This window comes from Macrotis lagotis, chromosome 3, assembly GCF_037893015.1.
Source record: "Macrotis lagotis isolate mMagLag1 chromosome 3, bilby.v1.9.chrom.fasta, whole genome shotgun sequence".
Taxonomy (NCBI): Eukaryota; Metazoa; Chordata; class Mammalia; order Peramelemorphia; family Peramelidae; genus Macrotis; species Macrotis lagotis.
In genome coordinates this window covers 49,719,889-49,741,796 of record NC_133660.1, presented here as the reverse complement: position 1 = coordinate 49,741,796, position 21,908 = coordinate 49,719,889, and the positions used below count along the sequence as shown (strand labels likewise).

The 21,908-nt window shown below is 33.8% G+C and overlaps 1 pseudogene; it reads right to left on the bottom strand.

Moving 5' to 3' along the window:
* LOC141519115 (calmegin-like) overlaps positions 1-556 on the bottom strand; it is a 48,717-nt pseudogene extending 48,161 nt beyond the window's left edge.
* Between the last annotated feature and the right edge of the window lie 21,352 nt (positions 557-21,908).

The window sequence follows — 21,908 nt, the reverse complement described above, 5'->3', positions numbered from 1 at the left end:
GGTTCATTTTTTTATCTATTTATTCATTTCCCCACCCTGTGCCTAGCTTGGGGGTGCTTCCTGAGCTTTTGAGTATTATTGGGACACCCCTGCAAGGACCTCAGTGTGTGAGGTTCTGACTTCTCTCATGCTCTATTGAATGACCACAAGTGCACCCCTCTGCCCCAGGCTGTGAGGGGGAATCCCTGCTCTATGGGGGACCCAGACTGTGACCAGGGTCTGAATATACAGAGTGTTGTCCCAAGGACAGAGTACAAACCTCAGCAATCTCCCTCCACTCCCTTACCTTCCGTGGGATGAGCTCAGGGAGCAGCTGCCAGGAGGCTCCTGCTGGGTGACTCCTGTTGGACAGCTCCATGGGCCTGCTTCCATTTTTCTGGGATCTGGGATGAGCTAAGAGCCACAGCTGCACTGAGCAGGGCCACACTGGCCTGGGATTCATGCTAGCTCTGGCAAAGGTTGTCCCCTGTTGATCTTCCAAGTTTGTACTTGGTGCTCCCTGGGAGTGCAGGTCAGGAAATTTCTTTTGCTGCTGGGAGTCAGCATTCCCAGGCATCCTGGGGCTGTTCCTGAGTAACGGAAGTTCATTTGCTCCACTGCTGCTGCCCCTCCAACCCCATGGAACAGAATCTTCCCACTATTTTCCAGGTTACCTTGGGCTGGAGAATTGCCTCAATGGATCTTTCTGTTGATTCTGTCTCTCACAATTTTAGAAGAGCATCTAAAACAAGCTGTACTCCTGCCACCATCTTGGCTCTGCCCGCCATATATATCACTTCTTGGAAGAGTAGAATTTAAATGAAAAAGCTGTTTTCCTTACTCTTTTTCCTCTTTCTATTCAAGTCTTCCTTCATATGATTAATATGGATCTTGTTTAGGAAAGTTATACATGTACAGTCTATATTAGATTGCTTTCTGACTGGGGGACAGGAAAGGGAAGTGAGGGAGGGAGAAAAATATAAAACTCAAAACCTAGCAAAAATAATTTCTGAAAACTATCATTACATGTAATTGGAAAAAAATATGTTCATATATATACATATACATATATATGTATATACATATGTGTGTGTGTGCATGAGAAAAAAGAAAGAAAATTATCTGCTGAAAAAAAATGGTGACCTACATAAGTAGACTGTCCTTACTTCAAAGTGTCATTCATCAAGGAAATCACAAGTCCAGTCTTCATCACTATTATTGTGTAGTTGTACATATAGATATATATTAATATTATTCTCATTTTACAGACAAAGAAATTGAGGCTAAGTGACTAAGAGAGCAGGATCTGAATGTAAAACATTTTGATATTTATTTTATTGTTGTAGTCATTAAAACACCATCACATATCTTTTCTATGACTCTTAAATTATCTTTATTGAAATAAATAAATACATAAATAATGCTATTATGACACTCACTATGAGTGTGTAATTATAATTTATTTTCTCATAGAAGCAAAATTAAGGGTGTTAGGAATGTCAAAATAGTCTATTGAGCTGAGTAGTTTTTCAGTCATATCCAGTTATTTGGTAAATATATTGAAGTGTCATACCATTTCCTTCTCCAGGTCATTTTGCAGATGAGGAAAGTGAGATAAACAGAGTTGAGTGACTTGTTCAGAATCACATATTTTAAATATTTGAAGTTGTATTTGAACTCATAAAGAGTTCTCCTGACTTCAGTCCCAGCCTTCTATCCAATGGGTCAACTAGTTGCATAATGTAGTTGAAATATCAAATAAGAAGACCAGAAATACATATTGTTATCACAGTAATTTTTTCAAAAGAATATTTATTATTTAGTCTTAGCCTAAAAAATGATTTTTTAATTCTCTCTATCCTACATCTTCATTATTCACTGAAAAAGCAAGCTATATGATACTGATAACATATATGAAGTCTTGTAAAAATAGTTCTGTTAGCCATATCGCAAAAAATGCAAGAAAGATAAAGTGAAAAAACTATACTTCAATTTGAATTGAAAGTTCATTGTTTCTCTCTCCGGAGTAGATAGAAATTTTGATCATGAATTCTTCTGAATTATGTTGGATCATTGTTTTGATTAGAGTAGTTAAGTATTTCACAACTATTCATTATTACAGTATTGCTGTTACTGTGTCCAGAGCTGTTCTAGTTCATGTAACTTTACATCAGTTCACATAGCTCTTTTATGATTCTTCTGAAACTATCCTGTTCATCATTTCTGATGCGATAGTAGCATTCCTTCACAGTAATATGCAACAACTTATTTAGCAATTACCCAATTAATGGATATCCCTTTGATTTCCAATTCTTTGTTACTACAAAGAGCAGTTATAAATATTTTGTACATATAGATCATTTTCCTTTCATCTCTTAGGAATACAGAACTAGTAGTGATATTGCTGGGTCAAAGAATACTCACAGTTAATTCCATTCATATTCACAATAATAATAGTGCATTTCCTTCCATTTTTTCTTTCTCCTTTCCTTTTATTTCATCTCACCAGTTCTTTTTTTGCTATTGACCACTGTATCCTTCAATCTGCACTCCCTTTTGTAAACCCAGTTCCCTTTTCTTTTCCCTTTCCCCTTTTACTACCCTTTTAAAATTTTACTTTTTACTTTTCCTTTCCCTTTTATCATTCCTTTCTTCCATTTTCTTTCCTTTTTTCCCCCTGCTTCCTTGAAATGTAGGATGAATTTCTAAACCCAGGTAGGAATGCAGGTTACTCCCTCTCTGAGGTAAATCCATTGACAATAATAATTACTCAATATTCACACCCTGCCTTCTTTCCCTTTACTATATTTAGTATTTAGTGTCTCTTTGTATGGTTTTATTTGCCCTCATGCTTTGCATTCTCCTAAGATAAGCCATTTTTTGATGTTCTAATCATTTTATATTTATCCTGTACTTACTCTCAGTATCATACTATACTCCTTTCAACCATCCTGTGATAGAAGCACAATTCTCAAGAGTCATAAATCCTTCCATCATAATCAATTTGTACTCCATACCTATTTTTCAAGTACAATTCCTCCAATAGGCCCAATAGAAATAAAACCCTCAAGAGTTAAAAACTTGATCACATCAGAGTCAATTTATACCCACTCTCTATCTAAGAATATACCTTTCAACTACATTAACAGAAATACAACTCTTAAGAGTTGCAAGTATTGTTTTATCATGTAGACATTTTGGTCTGGTTGACTAACAATTTTCTCCCCTTTCCATTTATATTTTTATGCATCTCTTAAGACTTGTATTTGAAGATCAAGTTTTCTGTTCAGTTCTGATCTTTTTATCAAATAATTTTAAAATTCCTCTATTTCAGTAAAAATCATTCTTTTCCCCTGAAAGAATATGTTAAATTTTGCAAAGTAGTTGATTCTTGGTTGTAATTCAAGGTCCCTTGCCTTCCAGAATATCATATTCCAGGTCCTCCTATCCTTTAACATTGAAGCTAATAAGTCCTACATGATCCTTACTTTTGCTGCTTGCAGTATTTTCTCCTTTAGATGAGAATTCCGGAATTTACAATATTTCTTGGGGGTCTCTTTCTGGGATGGTCAATGGATTCTCTCAAGGATTATTTTATCTTATTGTTCTAGGATATTAGGACAGTTTTCCATGATAATTTCCTGCAAGATAACATCTAGAATCTTTTTTTCTGATCATGATTTTCAAGAAGAGCAATAATACATAAATTATCCCCCCTGCATCAATTTCCAGGTCAGTCATTTTTCTTTATATTTTCTTCTATTTTTTCTATGCTTTGGTTTTGATTGATGGGATTTTGCTGTTTCATTGAATCATTCATTTCCATTTGTCCTGTTCTAACTTTTATAACTTTATTTTCTTCAGTTACCTTCTGTGTTTCTTTTTCCAATTGACTAATTTTACTTTTAGAGGAGTTGTTTATCATACACTCATAAAACAGAAGTGGATAATAGAGTGGATTAAAAAACATTATAAAATATTATGTCAGAAATGATAGCTTTTACAATAGGAAAAGAAAAAAAGGAATTGAAGGAACTAGAATAAGCAAAGAAAAATCAAAACTTCCACTCTTTGCAAATGATATGATGGTATACTTAGAAAACCTAGAAAAATCAACTAAAAAATCATTTGAAACAATTACCAACTTTAGCCAAGTTGCAGAATATAAAGTAAAAACACATAAATCACCAGGATTTCTACACATTACCAACAAAACCCAACTACAATAGAAAGAAAGAGAAATTTCATTTAAAGTTAACTGTAAAACTGTAAAATACTTGGGAATCTATCTCACAAGATAATCCAAGAAGCTATATGAAAAGAATTTCAAAACACTCTTTACACAAAGTCATACATAAACAATTATTCAAGATTTGGCAGAGATAATATAATATAAATGACAATTCTACCTATGTTAATCTACTTATTCAGTGCCATACCAATCAAACTGCCAAAAGACTATTTTACGGAGCTAGGAAAAATAGAAAACTCATGTGGAGGGGTGGCTAGGTGGCACAGTGGATAAAGCACTGGCCCTGGAGTCAGGAGTACCTGAGTTCAAATCTGGTCTCAGACACTTAATAATTACCTAGCTGCGTGGCCTTGGGCAAGCCACTTAACCCCATTTGCCTTGCAAAAACCTTAAAAAAAACTCATGTGGAGCGAAAAAAGTCAAAACTATCAAGGGAATTAATTACAAAGGATTGTGACCTTGGTGTATCAGATCTAAAATTACACTATAAAGCATCAGATATCAAAACTTTCTGATAGTTGCTAAGAAATAGAGGTGTAGATCAGTGGAATAGATTAGATATTAAAAAAACTATAGTAAAGGATTATGGTAATATCCTTTCTGATAAACTCAAGGACACTAACTTCTGGGATAAAAATACCTTACTTGATAAAAACTGCTGGGAAAATTGGAAAATCATATGGCAACAACTAAGCATAGAATAACATCTCACACACTATACCCAGATACCATAAGCCAACTTAGGAGTCAATCTGTCAGCTCTATGGAATGGAGAAAATTTTATGACCAAAGAAGAGAAAGAGAACATAATAAATTGCAAAATGATTAAATTAAATTACACTAAGCAAAAAAATTTTGCACAAAAATAACCCAATGGAAATAATATTTGAAGGAGTGAAGAAAGGCAAGAAACAATTTTCATAGTTAGTGTTTCTGATAGAGTACTCATTTCTAAAATACATAGAGAATTGAGACAAAATGATTACAAAATAAGTCATTTTCCAAGTGATTAAATGATCAAACACTATGAACCAGCAGTTTTTAGATAAAGAAATTAAAACTATCTATAGTCATATAAAAAAAATATTCCACAGATGGAATGAAAATATTAGCATGAAGCTAGGAAGCTCCCAGAACTTTTCCCAAAACAACTTTAAATGAAACCTCTACACAGATCTTAAAGCCAAAGATCCCACAAATGAAACAGTGAAACAAGGTTCTCAACTCCAGATATCATGGGGGAATTTCAATAAAGGTCTATCACTTGAAAGCAGGAGAGATGGAAAGCCAATGAGAAGCTTTTAGCCTCAGGGCAACTCAAATCAAGGCTCAGAAAACTGGCATTACAGCAGGTCAGCAGTGAGAGTCCTAATCCCAGCTCATAAAGCAAAGTACATAGGATGCTGGTGCAACAAATGGGACTGACTTGAGTTACCCCAAGACAGGGAACAAACCAATGCATAGGCCACCCTTTGGCATAAATGAGGGTATAGACTCAGCATTGGCTATTTCATAGGCAAATGATAATTCAGGGACTAGATCTCAACTCCAACCCCCAAAATTTTGGATTATTTTTCCTTGGTCCCAGGAGCAGAACTCAACTGTTAAAATAGGTGAAAAAAACAACAAACAAACAAAAAACAGACATAAACCATGATTATCTATTATTCTGCTAGGGATGATGAAAATGTCAACTCAGAAGAGGAAAGCAGTGAAAAATGCCTACGTGTGAAGCCCCAAAGAAGTTTTTGAAGGACCTTTTGGAAGAATTAAAAAAGGATGCTAAAATCAAGAGAAGAGGAGGAAAAGAGAAATGGAGAAAATAATTGAGAGCCATGCAGGAGAATTATGAAAAGCTGATTGAAGTAATCAACCCCTTTAAAAGCAAAAATGACTAAACTGAAAAAGAATGTAGCTCATCTAAAAGTAAAATTAATCATTTGGAAAAGGAAACATAAAAGCTAACTGAAGAAAAGAAAACTCCAAAAATAGAATTAGGCAAATGGAAACTAATGAGTCTATGAAAAAACTAATATTTCATTAGAAGAAATCAAAAGACCAAACAATAGGAAAAAATTTTTAAGTAGCTCTTAGAAAAAATGACTGACCTGGAAAATAGATGTAAGAGAGATAACTTACAAATTGTTGGTCTAACTGAAAACCTTGATCAAAAAAGAGCCTATAAAATATATTTCAGGAAATTATCATTGAAAACTGCCCAATATATCCTAGAACAAGACAAAATAGTCTTTGAAAGAATCCACCCGATCACTTCCAAAAAGAGATCTCAGAATAAAAACACCAAGAAATATTGTAACCAAATTTCAGAATTCTCAGTTAAGGGAGAAAATACTGCAAGCAGCCCAAAAGAAGCCTTTTAAATACCAGGATTATCCAGGACTTATTAGTTGTAATATTTAAGAATTGAAGGGCCTGGAATGTGATGCTCCACAGGACAAAGGATCTTGGATTACAATCAAGAATCATCTACCCTGCAAAAGTCAACATATTCTTTCAGGGAAAAAAAAGATGGATTTTCAATGAAATAAAGGAATTTCTAAATTAACTGATAAAAAGAAACGGAACAGAAAATTTCATATTCAAACACAAGACTCAAGAGATATGTAAAAAAAGTAAACCAAAAGGTAAAAAATGTTAGCCAAGAACAACAAACTGTATGTATACCTACCAAGAAAAAACCCAGAAACTATATGAACATAATAACAAAATACTCTTCACACAAAATCAGATCTAAACAATTGAAAAAAGCTCAGTTGCTTATGGTCTGGTTGAACTAATACAAGAAAAATGACAATTCTATCCAAATTATATTATTCAGTGCCATACCAATCAAACTACCAAAAAGCTATTTTACAAAGCTAGAAAAATAGTAAAAAAATTGATCTAGAGCAACAAAAGGTTGAGAAATTTCAACAGAATTGATAAAAAAAAATGCAATGGAATCCAATGACTACCTTCTGGGAAAAGGACTCATTATTTAATAAAAACTGCTGGGAAAACTGGAAAATAGTATGGCAAAAACAAAGCAAAGACCCACATCTCACACCTTATACCATCATAAAGTTAAAAGAAGTTCAGAATTTAGACATAAAGAATAATACCATAGACTAATTAAGAAAGCAAGAAAAAGTCTATCTTTTGGATCTATGGAGGGTGAAGAAGTTTTTGACCAAACAAGAGATCAAATATTATCAATTGCAAAATGAAGATTGTGATTATATTAAAATAAAAAGCTTTTGCATAAATAAAACCAATTCAACCAAGATTAGAAGAAATGCAGAAACCTGGGAAACAATTTTCACAGCTAAATGTTTCTGATAAAGGACTTATTTCTAAAATATTCAGAGAACTGAATGAAATTTATAAGATTACAAGTCATTATCCAATTGATAAATAGACAACAGATATGAACAGGCAGTTTTCAAATAAAGGAATAAAAGTTCTTTATAGTCATTTCAAAAAAAAAGTTCCAAATCATTGATTAGAGAAATACAAAGTAAAACAACCCTGATGTACCACTTCACACCTATCAAATTCTAAGGTAACAAAAAAAGAAAATTATCAGTTTTTAAAAGGATTTGGGAAAACTAATGCATTGTTGGTGGAGCTGTGAACTCATACAACCATTGAAGAGTGCATTTTGACATTAGGCCCCCCAAAAAAATAAATATATGCATACCCTTTTATCCAGCAATACCAGTACTAGGTCTATATCCAAAGAGATCATAAAAAAGGGGAAAGGACCCACATGTACAAAAATATTTATAGCAACTTTTTTTTGTAGTGGCAAGGAATTGGAAAATTGAGGGAATTTTCATCAATTGGGGAAAAACTGAACAAACTGTAGTATATGAATGTTATGGAGAATTATTTTTGTATAAGAAATCATGACTGGCTCTCTATGATAAAAACTGCTGGGAAAATTGGAAGTTAGTATGGAAGAAACTTAGATTAGACCAACACCTCAAACCCTTTACCAAGAGAAGATCCAAATGGTTACAGGATTTAGACATTAAAAAAACAATACTATAAACAAATAAGAAGATCGAGGACTAGTTTACCTGTCAGATCTATGGAAAGGGGAGCAGTTTATGACTAAGGAAGAGATGGAGAACATCACCAAAAACAAACTAGATGATTTCGATTACATTAATTTAAAAAGCTTTAAACCACTGTAAATGAAATCAAAAGAAATGTAGTAAACTGGGAAACAATTTTTACAACTAATAAATCTGACAAAGGACTCATTTCTAAAATATACAGAGAACCAAGTCATATTTTGTAAAAAAAAAAAAAAGCCATTCTGCAGTTGACAAATGGTCAAAGGATATGCAAAGGAAATTTACAGATGAGGAGATCAAAGCAATCCATACTCATATGAAAAAATTGCTCTGAATCATTCATTATTAGAGAAATGCAAATTTACGCTACTCTGAGATACCACCTCACACCTCTCATACTGGCCAAAATGACCAGAAACAATAATAAGCATTGTTGGAAGACTTGTGGGAAATCTGGGACACCATTACATTGTTGGTGGAGCTGTGAACTCATCCATCCTTTCTGGAGAGCAGTCTGGAACTACACCCAAAGGGCAACAAAAATGAGCATACCCTTTGATACCACAATGCCACTGCTGGGTCTAGACCCTGAAGAGATGATGGAAAAGGGTAAAAACATCACTTATACAAAAATATTCATAGCGGCTCTGTTTGTGGTGACAAAGAATTGGAAATCAAGCAAATGCCCTTCAATTGGGGAATGGCTTAGCAAACTGTGGTATATGTATATCATGGAACACTATTGTTCTATTAGAAACCAGGAGGGATGGGAATTCAGGGAAGCCTGGAGGGATTTGCATGAACTGATGCTGAGTGAGATGAGCAGAATGAGAAAAACACTGTACACCCTAACAGCAACATGGGGTGATCAAATTGATGGACTCGCTCATTCCATCAGTGCAATGATCAGGGACAATTTTGGGCTGTCTGCAATGGAGAATACCATATGTATCCATAGAAATAACTGTGGAGTTTGAACAAAGACCAAGTACTATTTTAAATTTAGGGAAAAAAAAAAACCTGATGTCTTATTGTCTGATTTTGCTATCTCTTATACTTTGTTTCTTCCTTAAGGATAGGATTTCTCTCTCATCACACTGAATTTGGATCAATGTATACCATGGAAACAATGTAAAGACTGACTGATGAATTGCCTTCTGTGGGGGGGGGGAGGGAAGTAAGATGGGGGGGAATTGTAAAACTCAATATAGATAAAATCTTTAATAATAATAAAAAAAGAAATCATGAGTGGCCTGACTTCAGCAAAGCATGGAAAGAGCTACATGAACTGATGCTAAGTGAAATGACCAGAATCAGGAGAAGCAACATTGTAAGATGATCAAATATACTGGATGCTGCTCCTTTCAGCAGTTCAGTAATCAGGGACAATTCTGAGAGACCTGATAAGGAAAACACCATCCACATCCAGAGGAGGAAAAAAACTAGGGATTCTGAATGGAGAGAAAACCACACAATGTTCACCTTTTAAAAACTTCTTTTATGCTTTTTTTTCTTTCTTTCTCATGTTTCATCCCTTAATTTTAGTTCTCCTTTCACAGTCTGACTAATAGAGAAATATCTTAAATTCAATTTTACACATTTAACCTTTATCAGATTGTTTGTTGACAGGAGAGAAGTGGAAAAATGTGGAACTAAAAAGCTTGCGAAAGGATAGATCTTACAAACTATTTCTGCATGTAATTGGAAAGTCAATAAGGGGGAGAAAGTTTTCACAGTTTAATAGCCCTTTGGACATAGTTCAAAATTGTCCTCTGGAATGGTTGGACTAGTTCACAATTCCATCAATAATTCATTACTGTATTTATTTTTCTATATCCTTTCTAATGTATGTAATTTCTGATAGGTTTGAGTTGATACCTCAGAGTTGTTTTAATGTGTATTCTCTATTCAATATTGATATAGAACATTTTGCATATGACTATAGATACCTTTCATTTCTCCTACATAAAACTTTCTGAAAATATACTTTGCTAATTTAACAATTGGAAAATGACCCTTATTTTTATAAATTTTACTCACTTGAAGTGAGTAAAATGATGTCTTTATCTGAATTACTTACCTCAAAAATTGTGGACATTAATTCATTGCCAGGTATTGCTTTCAGCAAAATGTAGATTTCCTGATTATCTCTTTAAATAAGATCAATTTTTGCTTTTTCATGATATCATAATTCCTACCTCTGTTTTTTTTAACTTCAGTTAAAACAAAATAGATTCTGTTTCAAATCTATCTATCTATAGAGATAGAGATAGAGAGATATAGATGATATAGATGATATAGATGATATTGATATAGATAGTATAGATATAGATGATAGATATAGATATAGATTAGATATAGATGTAGATATAGATATAGATATAGATATAGATATAGATATAGATATAGATATAGATATAGATATAGATATAGATATAGATGATATAGATATAGATGATATAGATATAGATATAGATATAGATATAGATATAGATATAGATATAGATATAGATATAGATATAGATATAGATATAGATATAGATATAGATATAGATATAGATATAGATATAGATATAGATATAGATATAGATATAGATATAGATATAGATAGATATAGATATAATTTACCATGGAAGTTGCTAAATCTTAAATGATTCTGATTATGTCTCCATGATAATTGTTTCTTTCTTACTACTTGCAATATTTTCTCCTTGACCCAGGAGCTTTGGAATTTGGTTATAAGACATCTGAGAGTTTTTATTTGGGGATCTTTTTCAAGAGTTGATCACTTTCACATTCACTTCCACATTCAGTTTCTATTCCACTCTCTGAACCTACAGTATTGGAACTAATTTTTCAATATCTGTATATCGATATCTGTTTTTTATTATGACGTTAAGATAGTCCAATAATTCTCAAATTATTTTTCTTTTTTTATTTTAAACGTCAATTATTTTTCCAATGAGATACTTAACATTTTAATTTCTTTTTTCTTTTTTATTGTATCTTATTTTCCTTGATGTCTCATGGAGTCAATAGTTTTTATTTGCTCAATTCTAACTTTGTTTTTGTTTTTGCAAGGCAATGATAACACAGCTAGGTAATTATTGAGTGTCTAAAAATGGATTTGAACTCAGGTCCTCCTGACTCCAGGGCCAGTGCTGTATCCACTGCACTACCTAACAGCCCCTCAAATTCTAATTTTTAAGGAATTATATTTTGGACCTCTTTTTCTACTGGGGTGATTCACTTTTTAAGGAAGCTTTTCTTCAGTTAATTCTGTGTTTCTTTTTCCATTAGGACAATTCTATTTTTTAAGGTGCTATTTTCTTCAGGTTTTTGTGTATTTTTTTAAACGAGCTATCAATTATGTTTTTTACGATTTTCTTGCATCATTCTCATTACTTTTTCCAAATTTTCCTCTATCAATCTTATCTCTTTATTTAACTCTTCTAGGAATTCTTGTTGGACTTGTGTCCAATTGTCACTTTTTCTTTGAGGTCTTGTTTGCAGCTATTTTCATGTTCTTTTCTTCTGAGTTTGTGGTTTATTATATTCCCTCACATTAATGTAGCTTTTTAAATGACCAAGTTCTTTTTGTTGTTATCTTGACTTTACACTCTGGATTAAAATTAGACTTTGCTCACCTCAGGATGAGAGACTCTGTCCCAAATGTCCAGTTTTGCAAACATTTATTTTAAGAACTCTTTTTTTGAGGGGCGGCTAGGTGGTGCAGTGGATAGAGCACTGGCTGTGGAGTCAGGAGTACCTGAGTTCAAATCCGCACTCAGACACTTAATAATTACCTAGCTGTGTGGCTTTGGGCAAGCCACTTAACCTCTTTGCCTTGCAAAAACCTAAAAAAAATTTAAAAAAACTCTTTTTTGGTATCTACCAATTTTCAGTGCTTCCAAGGGATGGGATTCTGGGAGATGAATGATCAATGGTCACCTGGACTCAGCTCTGGTCTTTAATTAGATATGGTCTCTATTTACCAACAGCCATTAGTATTAGTATTTCTCTGAGTCCTGGAATTGTGGCCAGATTCCCATTGCTCCTTTAACAGCAAGTGATGATGCTTCTCTCAACTTTGGAACAATAACCCTTTTGATGGAAGACAAGTCTTACACTCTTGTCCTAGAACTGTGATCCAAAATTATATATGGGTAACAGAGCCGCATAACATTTTCAAATCCTGCACTCCATGACAACAAAAAGTCCTTTGTAATATTTTTTCTGATCAGTTTTCCAACCCTCTTACATTCTATAAACTGAAATTTCCTGACCCCCAACATCCAATGATGCTGCAACTGAATGTGCTCTGGACCAATCCAAAACCTGGTGTCCTTGACTTTTCCTACTGACATCCTAAATTTCTCAGTTTGGAAAAAATTCTTATCCTGACCTTTTTTTGGCTCTGCCTCTACAAAATTCAATTTGATTCATCCTTTACAAGTTGGTTAGAGGGAGATGTTGTGAAAATTCAGCTGGGTTTCAAATTCTACTCTGCCATCTAAGAGATATTTTAGAAGTTAGAAAGCTATTCAGTTAAATGAGTATATAATTCCTTAAATGCTAGTGCTTAAAGAAAAAAAAGCATATTTCATTTTAATAGAAGAGAATTCTAAACATCCAAATTCAAAAATCATACGATTTGATGTTCAATTCAATTAAATGCAACAAACATTTGTTAATCATCTACTATAGGCAAGAGAATCCTTGGTCAAGAACCTAAGTCTATGGTTTGTATGAATCAGAGTTTTTTTTTATTCTCCCTTTTAGTTCATGTCCCCATCTTGTTCTAGGTCTCTATAAAAGTGGAAAATCCCTCAAGTCAACACTCAAACAAATAATCTCTCAATTACAAGTCAGGTTTTAATTATCCTGTGAAAATCACACATCCTCCACAACTAAACTCATAAGCAATTAAGACAATTATCCTGCCCTCTCCAGTGAATATAGGATATTCATTCATTTAATTCATTCTTAATTAAAGTTCTAGCTTATGATTATATATCCCTTCTCCCCAATGTAGGAAAACACTTAAAGGCCCTTAAAAATCAACTTTTCTCCCTAGACTTTAAAACTCTATACCTTAATACAAGTCAAGGCCAAAGCCTGGTTTTGCTGCAACATAATGTGCTCCTCTTCCTTACTGTTTTCTCAGTACAGTTTCCTTGGTACAGTATCCTTGAGACTTGGTTTGATTCAAGAAGTCAGTAGAACTTTTCTCATGGGTTCAAAAAGCCTAGTGTAGGGACGGCTAGGTGGCACAGTGGATAGAGCACCGGCCCTGGAGTCAGGAATACCTGAATTCAAATACAGTCTCAGACACAATAATTACCTAGCTGTGTGATCTTGGGCAAGCCACTTAACCCTGTTTGCCTTGCAAAAAAAAAAAAAAAGCTTAGTATAGGAATTCCTTTATTATACCAAGAGATACTTGTCTCATTTCAGTTTATCATCAAATTCATCAGTTCTGTTTTTAAATGGAAAGTTGCAAAATGATTTTAAACACAATCATCATCTTCATTATTAAAAATGCATACTCTTGGATTTTTTCCTCAAAATGATAAACAATATCTATCTAAAAACCATTGGCAAGCATTATATACAATGAGAATAAGCTAGAAGCATTTCCAATAAGAAAGATGTCTGTTATCATCACTAATATTTACTCTTGTACTAGAAATGCTAACTAGCAATAAGAGAATAAAAAGGAATGAAAAAAATTAGAATAGGAAATGAGGAAACAAAACTATTACTTTTTTGAAGAAAATCAACTTTAAAACTTTGTGAAACAACTGAGTGAATCCCTAATGTTCCAAAGGGAGAAAAAATAAAAACAATTAAAATTAAATTAAATTAAAAAATTAAATTAAATTAAAAAACATTAAATCTAGTTCATGTAAACCATAGAGTTATATTCTTATTGTAGGACATAAAATAAGTCCTAATAAATCATCAACATTTCTATATATTACCAACAATATCCAGGAGCAAAAGATAAAAAGAGAAATTACATTCAAAATGGCTATAGACAATATAAAATATTTGGGAGTCCACCTGCCAAGACAAACCCAGGAACTATATGAATATAATACAAAGCACTTTTCACCCAAATAGTCAGATTTTACAATTTGAAAAATATCAATTTCTTATAGATAGGTAGAACTAATACAATACAAATGACAATTCTACCTACATTAATCTACTTAGTGCCATACCAATCAACCTATAAATGATATTTTATAGAGGTAGAAAAAATAAAATAACAAAATTTATGTAGAAAAACAAAAGATCCAGATATCAAGAGAATTAATGGGGTAAAAAATGCAAAGGAAGATGGTATGACTATACCAGATCTAAAACTATATTATAAAGCAGCAATTATCAAATCTATCTGGCACTACCTAAGAAATAGATCAGTGGAATAGTTTTCATTGAAAAGACACAGTAGTAAATAATTATAAAAATCCATGATTCAGTAGATTCAAACATTCTAGTATTTAAGAAAAAAAATTACTATTTGACAAAAACTTCTTGGGAAAACTGGAAAACAGTATGGAAGAAATTAGACCCAGACCAATACCTCACACCTTATACCAAGATAAGGTCAAAATAAGGACAGGATTTAGACATAAAGTGTTTCCATAGACCAATTTGAAGAACAAGGAACCTTTATTTGTCAGTTCTATGAACAAGAGAAGAATTTATGACCAAACAAGAGATAGAGAACATTATAAAAAAAATGCAAAATGGATAATTTTGATTACATTAAATACAAATTTTTTGCACAAACAAAACAATTACATGCAATATTAGAAAGAATGAAGAAAGCTATGAAATAATTCTTATAGACAGAGTTTTCAATAAAGGTAGATAGAGGCAGAATGAAGAAATTAAAGTTGTCTATAGTCATATGAAAAAATATGATAGAAAAGGAAGATCATAGATATTGGAGAGGATGTGGGGAAAACCCGGACACTGAAACACTGGTGGTGGAGTTGTAAACTGATCCAACCATTCTAGAGAAAAATTTGGAATTATATCCAAACCAATTAAACTGTATATACCATTTGATCCAGAAGGATCACTAATAATGTAAATTTGGAGATCATAAAAAAAGGAAAAGGACCCACATATACAAGAATATTTATAGCAACTCTTTTTGTGGCAGCAAAGAATTGGAAATTGAGCAGATGCCCATCAATAGGGAATGACTGAGCAAATTGTGGTATATGAATAATTTGGAATGTTATTATTCTGTTAGAAATGATGAACAGGCAGATTTCAGAAAAATCTGTAATGACCTACATGAACTTGTATGAACCGATGCTGAATGAGGTGAGCCGAACTAGAATGATATTATATACTTTGTGTGATGATCTGTCCTTTTTATGATTTAGTTTTGTTGCTATTAAGCTGTAATCTGCAAGAAAATTTGGGGCATTCATTTGAAAGAGCAAAGAACTGAGAGTAAGAATTTTTGTATACTAATCTTAGCTCTTCAGCTGACTCGCAATGTGATCTTAGGCAAGTCACTTCACTCTGAGTCTTAGTTTCACCACCCATAAAATGAGATTTTCTAAATGATCTAGGATGGCAGAGTCAATTCATGTGAAAAATGATTTGAAACTTCTAATACTGTGCAAGCTCTCTGATGGATTTCTGGTAGAAAAGTTTTTGATAATATCTGAACCCAGCTCCCCTTCTCCACCTCAAAACATCCAGAAATATGTCTAGTGAAGCAAAAGAATAAGCCTGTCTCTTTTAAAATAAAAAGACAAAAAAAAACCTGACCAAAAAAGCTAGAAGTCTTTTAGAAGCTCCATTTTTTAAAAAATCAAAAGAAGAACCAAGGAAGAAAACAAGTATTCTCAAAGAATTCAAGGCCCTGAGAATTGCCTGTCTGGCATAACAATGGGAAATCACACTAAATGAACAAATAGTGAGAAAAAACAGATTCATAATTCACTTTCAGAAAAGGAGCAAAGACTATCAGAACAAAACTAGATGTCAAAATTGGAAGAGCACTTGAGGTCTCTTCATACTAAGTGAATTTACCTTGTACAGCTTCATCAGATAAGAGAATTATTTATTGTCCCATGAAAACACAATGAAAGAGTCTACAATATTTTAATAAATCAAAAAAGAATTGCCTTGAAACATTGGAAACCAGGGTCAAAGTACAGCTTCCTAGAAATGGAGAAGACCCTTCCTCTCCCACCCTCCCCATTCCCCCAGGCACCAAGAATGTCAACAAATTTGGAACTTCACAGGGGAGGCTAGGTGGTGAAATGGATAAAGTACCAGCCCTAGAGTCAGGAGTACCTGGGTTCAAATCTGGTCTTGGACACTTAATAATTACCTAGCTGTGTGGCCTTGGGCAAGCCTCTTAACCCCATTTGCCTTGAAAAAACCTAAAATAAAAAATCTGGAACTTCAACATTAAAGAATTTTATGGGCATCAAGGAGAAAATCCTTCAGATAACAAAGAAAGCTGACTAAATCATACAGAACTGTTCTTTAAAAGTCAAGAAGTAAAGTACAGTGGTGGAATGTGAGAGATACAGAATCTAAGAATCTCAGTTTGCATCTAAAAGAGTTTTACCAAATGAACATAATCTTGTATTTTTGCTGTCCTATGGAGAATTTTCAGTAAGGTGAAAGCATTTGCATAATTCATACCAAGGAAATCTGAGTAGGCATTTGAAATGCTAATTAATCAAGCAAATTTGTGTAACAAGAAAGACCCAGTGATAAATTAAATGTTCCCTTGCTAGAAAGAGACATTTTTCCTCTAAAAGTCTTGCATTTTATTAAGACAAGAATTATGTACAAAGCCTATGAAATGGAGGGGTAGGGGAATGGAGAGGGAAGTTGTGTGCATGGACAAGGAAAAGGTGAAGTTTTTAATTCAAAGATAGTGAGAGACAAATAAACTTAAGGAGTCCTGACTTGAGCAAAGGGTAAGAAGGGAACACCTGACCCCAGGAAATGAGACTAGAATGATTCTGGCAAAAAATAAATGAATGAATGAATGAATGAATGAATGAATGAATGAATGAATGAATGTGCTTGGAAAAAAAACTTAGCTATTCTCAGCAATACAATGATCAAAGGCGATTCCAAAAGACTTGTGATGGAAAATGTCATTCACATTCAGGGAAAGAACTATGGAATCTGAATGCAGATCAAAGCAAGTTATATTCACTTTTTAAATTTTGTTGTTTGTTTTATCCTTCACATGGTTTTTCCCTTTTTTTCTGATCTTCTTTCAAATGGAAATAAGTGTCACATGATAATTCATTATAATATATATCAGATTACTTTCTATCCTAGGATCTAGGGAGGGATGGGTAAAAAGGAGAAAACTTTATAAAAAAATTTTGAAAATTATCTTTACATATCATTTGAAAAATAAATATATAAATGGTAGAAAAGGTGATTTCTTCATTTTCCTATTGCTTCAGAGGTTCTATTTTCTGAGTTTTTTATTCAACCAAGGCACTTCAATATTCTTAAGTATTGACCCCAGAATCAGTCAAGATTTTTTAGATCATTTAGTATTATTTTTTGAGTCTTTGGAGAGTTGCTTTTCCTAGATGAACTAAAAGACTACCAAGCTTCACTATTAGTATGTAAGAAGTCAAGATGGTTTAATTTCATAGCTAATATATCTCTACTTTTCAGAAAACATGAGCATGCCATTCCAAGAATAAAGTAATGAAGATAATTCTACCAAACCTACCTAAGGTCCCACAGCATAAAACAAAACAGATTCAAAGATCTGACATTGAAAAGAACTTCAGAGAGAGTCTATTCCATTTCCCTTACTTCTTGTTGGAAGGAGAATAATAAGGTTCAGAAAAGGTTAAGCAATTTACCTAAGGACACACCAACTGTAAACTTACTATCAGAATTTAAAGGGAGTTCCTGATTCTAAAGCAACTCTAATTTCTACTACATCATTTTGCTACCTATCAAATTTCAAAATTAATAAAATAATGGCAATGCCAGAATATACTGTTGGAAAAATGCCAGAATACACTCATTAATTCATGTTTTCATAGAGAAAACTGCACAAAAATGGTGTGTTTTTGAGATTTTATCTCAATTGACTTTTGTAATAGAACAAGTCTTTTAACACTAGATCTCTTAGAATTTCTGGAAAGCCATAAGGACTAGATAGGAGACACTTAAGGAGATCATAAAAAATTGAGTGTGCCACTTGCATTTGGGCACTTACATTACCCACATAATTTACATCTGTTGCTGATAGTGGTCTATTCAGTTTAGGTATCTAGTTTAAGGATCGTAGACAATTAACAATTTATAAGCAGTTCAAGTAACTCATCTGATATCTGAGTTACTATGGTACTTGTTCCCTGTTTAAAATAGAGATGACAGTACCTTCAAATCAAAACAAAGCAAGGTGGTTTACTAAACCTAACCAAGAAGTCGGCTGAAAATTAAGCAATCCTCTGAGAAATTGGCTGGTTGGGTTTTCAGTTGGTTATTAGTTAAATAGTTTGCCAAGGAGAACACATGCTTAAAAATAGGCCTGCATTGTGAATGGCTATTTCCTAGTTCAAATGGAATTTAATTATTGAAAAGGGGGAAAGTTTTATTAAGTGTATTAATGCCTTCTCAGGGAAGAAAAACTGTTAAAATCTTGTTTTGATAAGGTTTTTCTCACCATTATTCTTTCACCACAGAAAGCTTTAATTTTATATTTCTATTACTTTTATTTCTTCCTTCTGTAATAATTTGGTGAATGAAAAAGAGAACATTAGAATGTTCTAGTATCTCCTTTAATAAAACTTCTCTCTCTGTTTTCTAAGATGATTTGAAACTGAGATCCCAGTTTGAGAGCTTTATGTGTAATCAAAAATGCCTGACTTCAAAACCCGACTCAGGCATTTACTAACTGTATGACCTAGAGCAAATCACTTGATCTCAATCAACCTCAGTTAGCTTATCTGGAAAATGAAGATTTTTTTCTTTTTATTTTATTTAAGCCAAGGGGTTAAATGACTTGCCCAAAGTTACACAGGTAATTATTGTCTAAGGTCACATTTGAACTCAGTTCCTCTTGATTCCAGGGCCTGTACTCTATCCCCTATTCACCCAGCTGCCCCCAAAATGAAGATATTAATGGTTCCTACATCATTGACTTATATTGAAATCAAACAAAATAACATGGATAAAACACTTTATAAACCTTATGGCATTGTGTTACTCAGACTTATTGATGTAAGAGATGAAAGGTAGAGCAAAAAAGGAATAATTATTGAATGTGAATCAGTCGGGGATGAAAGAAGATGCTGAATGATAGAAAGGATATGATAAAAAAAATTATAGACTATACTTTTATGATCTCTACCTCCAGAAGGAATCTCAGAAGCAACTTCATCCAATCAATTTATTTTATAGTTGTAGAAGGGAGGTACAAAGACATTAAATGCCTTGCATAGATTCAAAGATAGACAAGTTAGGACACAACTTCTCTGAATCCAGACCCAGGGATCTAGAATCCACAGTTAGAAAATTTCCAATGACATCCTTAAAGTATCTATGTGTCCATGATGCATGCCACTGATCCCACTTATAAGAGAAAGATTAGTTAGGGTCCTCTGGATTGGTAAGTCAGGAGGCAGGTATTCAAAACATGGCTGCTAAAGAAAAAATAACTGAAATCAAATCAGAAAGATTTTTTTTTCTCTCTTTTCTGTTTGTTTTTAAAGGATCCCATTTGAAGAACAGATTGGGCACAGTAGAAAGAGGGCTTAAACTGATATCAAAAGATTAAAGATCACACCTACCTTGGACACTAGCCTTATAGCCATGGGCAAATAACTTTTTCTATGTTAAAACTTACTCTTCTCTTTTAGAAAAAAGGGGGAATAATAATGCCTGCACTACCTCCTTCATAGGGTTATCATTAAAAGAATACTCTGGGATTTGGAGTCAAGATGGCAGCATTAAGGGCAGGAATTCCTGGAAAAATCCCCTCCAAAATTCCAAAAGCCATAAAATTATGACTCTAGCCAAAATTTAGAGGGGAAGAACCCACAGAAAGACTGAGTGATAAAATTTACCAGTCCAAGACAACTTAGAAGATCTGCAGGAAATGTGTTTCACCAGGACTGGGGGTTGGAAAGAGTAGTAGTTTAGCTGGGCCACAGTGTAGCTGGGACAGAGCAAACCAGGCCAGTCTTCCAAAAACAGTCCATGAGGTGTCTGGGTCCCTGGAGGTGTCTGGGTTTATGGCAAAGGGGGGCAGTTTCCAGATCTATATCCGTTTCCAGGGATGGCTTGAAGGGGCAGTGAGAGAACTCTGCTGCACCAGAGGGAACACTGAGCCCCATCAAACCCTTAGAGCAGCCTGTGGTGGGAATCTGTGGTGGAAAACACCCAGTACTTCCAAAGCACTCATCCCACAGATGGTAAAGTAGAGAGGAGAGGCTGAAAAGGTCTCTCCCTGGGGCAAGACTCTACTGCTTGCCCACTCTCACATACAGGTCAAGGTCTGGGCCCCTATACTGCCATAGAGGAATAGAAATCCTCCTTATAGCTCCAAGGCAGAGGGGAGAGTCTGTGGTCATCCACAGACCAGAGCACAGGCAAGAAAGCAGTCAGAAGCTCTCATAAGACCTTGGAAGAATTAAATTCCTGTGGGGTGTCCAAATCCCACCCCAAAGACTTAGAAGTGTGGTAAATCAGTCATTGGCTGAGGAAATGAGCAAACAACAGAAAAAGAAGAGCCTGACCTTAGAAAATTACTTTGGTCCCATGGAGGATCAAAATATACACTCAGAAGATGACAAAGTTGAAGCTTCTGTATTCAAAGTGTCCAAGAAAAATGCTAAGGCTATGGACAAGCTCAGAAAAGACTGAAAAACAAGTAAGGGAGATGGAGGAAAAGTTGTGAAAAAGAAATGAGAGCGATGCAGGTAAGTTACGAAAAACCAAGTGAGTAGCTTAGTGAAATAAATACAAAAAATACTAAAGAAAATAATGTTAAAAACCAGTTTAGGTCGATTGGAAAAAAAAGTAACTCAAAAGGCAAATGAGGAGAAGAATGCCATAAAAAAGCAGAATTGGCCAACTGGAAAAGGAGATAAAAAGTTCTCTGAAAAAAAACATCTTCGTCAAATGTAGAATGAAGTTAAAGGAAGCCAATCTCTTTGTGAGAAATCAAGAAATAATAAAACAACATCAAAAGAAGGGAAATTAGAAGAAAATGTGAAATATCTCATTGAAAAAACAACTGACCTCATAAACAGATGCAGGAGAGATCATTTAAAAATTATTGGACTACCTGAAAGTCATGACCAGGGCTTGGAATATGATATTCTGGAAAGCAAAGGAGTTTGGTTTACAACTGGGAATCAACTTCCTACCTAAACTGAACATCCTCTTTCAGGGGGAAAAATGGATAGTCAGTGACTTCCCTGTTAAAATGATTAGAGATGAGCAGAAAGTTTGATCTTCAAGTACTGAACTCAGTTGAAGCATAGAGAGGTTGGATGAGAAGGACTAATTATGAGGAACTTAATGATGTTGAACTCTATGTATTCCTGCATGGC